The following is a 5,598-nucleotide window of genomic DNA, read 5'->3' as shown; positions in this document are numbered from 1 at the left end:
ATGGCACATTTTTACATTTTCCAAAAGTACGCATTTGTTAGCAACGCGCATGCCCCACCCAACTGAGGATCTGTCTTTTTCAGCCATCTATTTCCTGTGTTTGAGGGGTGCAAAGCAATCAATCTCGCTGGATTGACTGCTTTCATTTTACTCCTGCGACTCTTTCATACAGATTTTTCATACTCTTGGTTGTGCCTGAGTATTTTAAATAATCCCACAGCACCCCCTCCACAGTGTATTTACAGCCGGTGTGTTTATGCAAGCGAGGCACATATCATTTTCATTATTTTAACAAAAAATTACGCTGCAATATGTAACTTTTTGGGCAACCGGACCAAATTCACATAGAAATCTGAGTTATAGATCTGTCATACGTATTGAAGGCAAGTCTAAAAACTGGTAGATATGTTCAATGTGCGCTATCTCTATGCTTCTCATTATTAAATTTCGTTTTTGCTTCTTTTACTTTCATATACAAGCTTCAAACAGCTGAAAATAAAATATTTTTGGTTCTTGAAAATATATTTCATAGCGATTTAGATTGTACAATGCGTGTGCGTGAGTGTTTTAACCTAATGGCAGCTCCCCCGTGTCCCTGTTTACATTACAATGTCATGAAGCCTGATTCATTTTTTTTTTTTGTCATGGTGGAATATTTTACATACCTTATAACAGCTACAGGAACGTGGTTCTACTACATTTTATGCACTTTAAATATAGATGATTTCTGTAAGAGTGATTTATATTAAGTATAAAGAGTGAGCTCATTGTTTGTTTGTTTAGGATTGACTCATGCCTGAGCAGAGTAGGCTTATTTCTCAGTTTTTAAAGGCCCTCAACTACACAAAATAATATTATGGTTTTCTTTATAGAACTGTAAGAACAACATGAAATCCGATTTTCTTTTCGAGCAGTAAATGGTTAAGGATGTAACCCATGTCTACCGCACGGTGGGGGTCTACCACGCTTTTCCATCCCCCCAGCAACAGACACGTCTCTCTCTGTTTCCCACACACATCCCGTTCCGTCACACACACACACACATACAGTCAGTTACTCACACATAGCGGGACAGTCGAGAAGACGGAGGTCAGCTACAGCTAACTGTTCTCTCCACATTTTACACCAAAAAGTAAGTATTTGTTTATTCGTGGGATTATTAGATGTTAGCTAATATTATTAAACAAGAGGTGTGTCACGTTTCCTTGTTTTTTTTCGCTCTCGTTGTATTCGCTTTCTAAATGTGACTTCGAAAACTTTTGCCCTGATAACAAGCTAGGTCTAAAGTCAGCTGAAGTAATTTTATCTAGGTGGTGGACTTTATTTAGCTGTAGTTAGATTACATTTTAGTTCGTGTAAAAAGATAACCTGGTAGGGCAATTTGCTCAGTAAAATGGAGTCTAAGGGCTGTTCTTAGTCACGACCCAATGGCCTTATTGCTTAATTCTACTATACATATGTGTAGTAGCTAGCTGAATTATTAATCCATCACTGACACTATAAAAAAAGAGTGGTGTTTTTTTTTTGCCCTTTGGTCAATGGTTATGGTGTTAATCTTGTTTTGAGAGGTGGATGGTAGACAGACTCATGCCATTCTATGACTGTGCTGGAGGCTTGGTGCAATACTACTCAGTGTAAACGGATTCTGTGTCCATGTCTCCTCCACTTTTCCCTGTGAGCCAACAGTTGTTGCTGTTAAGAGCTGGGGACTATCATGGTATTAAAAGATTTTAACCCCGGGGGGTGTATACCCCTGCCAAGGTAATGGACTCACAGTCACAGATGTGAATATAGGTCAGATCTGTGTGTGTGTGTGTGTGTGTGTTTGTTCGATAACCCACCCTCCGAAGCGATGTTAAGTGTGCGTGTGCGTGTGCGTGAGAGAGTTTGGCATCAGAGCTCCTGTGGTCTTGGTTTAAAGCAGGGCTGAGGCTAAACCAGGTTGGTTATGTTTAATTTATTGCCACAAACACACACACACACATACACCACCCTCGTAATCCTGTGTAGCCCCACTGTATCCCCATTGAGAGACAAAACACACACAGTGATTTCATCCATTGGATTGCCTCTACTGTGTGTGTTTTTGTTTGTGTGCCTACTCAAGCTTACTTGACAGTGTGAAACTGCCCCCCCATGCCAAACCTTTTTAAAGAGGGAAACCAGGCCAATGCAAAACGAGCCATGCTGTAAATATAAATACGACCTCTTGGTCTCTGTGTGGGTGACATTTGGCAACTTCGAGAGGACCTTACTTGTTTTCTCAGTGCATATTTGCACACACACTGCCCATTCACTATTTTATGTTTTTCAAATAAGGATCTGTGTTTTCCTATGCCGTAGCCTGTTGCTTGCTGTAGCTTGTTCTCTTATGGACACAAACCAGAAAGCCCAGGCTAAATCTAGGCAAAGTTGTGAGTTTCCACCCTCAGTGAAAGTCACAAACAGAACTAACATTTCTCTTTCTGTTTAGGGCAGTAGGCCTACTGTACCATCCCGTAATTCGAAAAAAAAACATCCCTGCCACTTGGTTTCCTATAAAGCTGAGGGCTAGGGCTAGAGAAACGTAGCCTAACCTCTCTCTAAATGTGGACTTTAAATGGTTGGCACCATGGCATGGTCATGCTCCGAGGCATGGTTGGGGAGTTTACTAAATCTGTAATGTAGAAGATTAAGAACATTTCTGGAATCACCGATTTTGGGTATTTATTAGGATCCCCATTAGCCGCTTGTAAAAGCATCGGCTACTTTTCCTGGGGTCCACACGAAACATGACATAATACAGAACATTATTAGTCTGGAGGAAAGGGGGATACCTAGTTAGTTGTAACCCTCTGAATCAGAGAGGTGCGGGGGGTAAAATACATACATTTAAAACGTCACACTTAGCCTACATGTCAGTATATACACACACTATCTAGGTCTAATACAAACTACAGTGTAAATTACAATACAATATATTTTACATTTACATTTACGTCATTTAGCAGACGCTCTTATCCAGAGCGACTTACAAATAGGTGCATTCACCTTATAGCCAGTGGGATAACCACTTTACAATGTTTTTTTTTTTTTTTTTTTTTTTGGGGGGGGGGGGGGGTATCCTATCCCAGGTATTCCTTAAAGAGGTGGGGTTTCAAATGTCTCCGGAAGGTGGTGAGTGACTCCGCTGTCCTGGCGTCGTGAGGGAGCTTGTTCCACCATTGGGGTGCCAGAGCAGCGAACAGTTTTGACTGGGCTGAGCGGGAACTATGCTTCCGCAGAGGTAGGGGAACCAGCAGGCCAGAGGTGGATGAACGCAGTGCCCTCGTTTGGGTGTAGGGACTGATCAGAGCCTGAAGGTACGGAGGTGCCGTTCCCCTCACAGCTCCGTAGGCAAGCACCATGGTCTTGTAGCAGATGCGAGCTTCAACTGGAAGCCAGTGGAGTGTGCGGAGGAGCGGGGTGACGTGAGAGAACTTGGGAAGGTTGAACACCAGACGGGCTGCGGCATTCTGGATGAGTTGTAGGGGTTTAATGGCACAGGCAGGGAGCCCAGCCAACAGCGAGTTGCAGTAATCCAGACGGGAGATGACAAGTGCCTGGATTAGGACCTGTGCCGCTTCCTGTGTAAGGCAGGGTCGTACTCTCCGAATGTTGTAGAGCATGAACCTACAGGATCGGGTCACCGCCTTGATGTTAGCGGAGAACGACAGGGTGTTGTCCAGGGTCATGCCAAGGCTCTTCGCACTCTGGGAGGAGGACACAACGGAGTTGTCAACCGTGATGGCGAGATCATGGAACGGGCAGTCCTTCCCCGGGAGGAAGAGCAGCTCCGTCTTGCCGAGGTTCAGCTTGAGGTGGTGATCCGTCATCCATACTGATATGTCTGCCAGACATGCAGAGATGCGATTCGCCACCTGGTTATCAGAAGGGGGAAAGGAGAAGATTAGTTGTGTGTCGTCAGCGTAGCAATGATAGGAGAGGCCATGTGAGGATATGACAAGATATATACAGTGGCTGTGTCTCTTCATAGTCCCCTTTTGTGCAGTAAGGTGTTATTTTATCTGGTTTTCGAATCTGGTTTTATTGCTAGCTTGAGTTACCTGGGGCAGCAGAGAGTTCCATGTAGTCATGGCTCTATTTAATATTGTGCGTATCCCAGCATCTGTTCTGGACCTGGGGACTGTGAAGAGACCTCTGGTGGCATGTCTTGTGTTGTACCGATGAGCGTCCAAACTGTGTGCTAACTGCTTGAACAGACAGTTCGGTACCTTTAACCCATCAACACCTCGCACAAAGACCAATATTGATGCAGTCAATCTCTCCTCAACTTTGAGCCAGGAGAGATTGACATGCATGGTACTGACACTTGCCCTCCGTGTACATCTAAGTGCGATACGTGCTGCTTTGTTCTGGACCAACTGCAATTGACCTATGTCCCTCTTTGCCACACAGCTGGGCGGTAGTCCAGGTGCGACAATACTAGGGCCTGTAGGACCTGTCTGGTCGACTTGAGATGTCAAGAAGGCAGACCAATGTCCTATCATGGACAGACCTCTTCTCATTTTAGCAACCATCGAGTCTATATGTTTTGTCCATGACAGCTTGGTATCTATGGTTACACCCAGTAGTTTAGTCTTCTCAATTTACTAAATCGCCACATTATTCAATAATAGATCTAAATTATGTTTAGCGTTGAGCGAGTGATTTGTCCAAAAAATTATGCTTTTCGTTTTGTTAGATATTTAGCACCAGCCTATTGCTAGTTACCCATTCTAAAACTGACTGGAGCTCTATGTTAAGGGTGTTAATTATTTATTTTACAGTTACAGCCGACGTGTATACTGTTGAGTCGTCAGCGTACATAGACACACAGGCTTTATTCAAGGTCAGTGGAAGGTCATTAGTAAAAACAGTGGAAAGTCATTAGTAAAAACAGAAAACAATAATGTCCCTAGCCGGCTGCCCTGCAGTACACCACACTCAACTGAGCTTGCTTGAGAAAGGCTTCCGAAGCCCCTTAGATAGGTAACGCTCAATCCACAATAAGGCAGAGGATGCAAATCCATAACACCTACGTTTTTTTTCCAGCAATAGGTTATGATCAATGACATCAAAAGCTGCACTGAAGTCTAACAAAACATCTCCCACAATCTTCTTACTATACATGTCCTATAAGCATGCTGAAAGTCTGTTGTTAATGTGTTTTCTGTAAAATAACTTTGACTAAAGGTTTCAGGCTTGCTTAGGAAAAGTTGAGTCATTCAGTCGGTGAGTGTTCTTACAATCAACAGATGCAGGCCTAACGTGACTCATAGGTCTAGATGATTGTTTTCACTTTGTTGTGTTCAATAAGGTGATTTTGATATGTTGCTCTAGGGAATAGGGAATTGGAAGTACTGCCTTCTATAGCTTCAGTTCTTGTTCTGTCTTCAGTGTTTCTGCTGTGGCACTGTGCCATGGCAAAATCCTTGCTGAAACAAATATGAAACATGAAACAATATTTCTGCCGAGGCACACTTTGAAGATGCTAGAACAGTGTACTTTTCCTCTGCAAACAAAACGAGTATTAAATAGAAAAATCTGACCACACCATAGTAAAATAGTTGATCTATT

General features: G+C 43.1%; 1 protein-coding gene across 1 annotated transcript in view; it reads left to right on the top strand.

The window, feature by feature from the left end:
• Nucleotides 1-1,071: 1,071 nt before the first annotated feature.
• Nucleotides 1,072-5,598, top strand: part of LOC311134836 (CD82 antigen-like) — a gene marked incomplete at its 3' end in the record, with an annotated part of 34,386 nt that continues 29,859 nt past the window's right edge. The window contains exon 1 of the mRNA XM_084168615.1: nucleotides 1,072-1,132. The remainder of the gene's footprint in view (nucleotides 1,133-5,598) is intronic.

This window comes from Coregonus lavaretus (assembly GCF_964263955.1).
Source record: "Coregonus lavaretus genome assembly, chromosome: 9".
Lineage (NCBI taxonomy): Eukaryota > Metazoa > Chordata > Actinopteri > Salmoniformes > Salmonidae > Coregonus > Coregonus lavaretus.
This window is presented reverse-complemented; position numbering and strand designations above follow the sequence as displayed.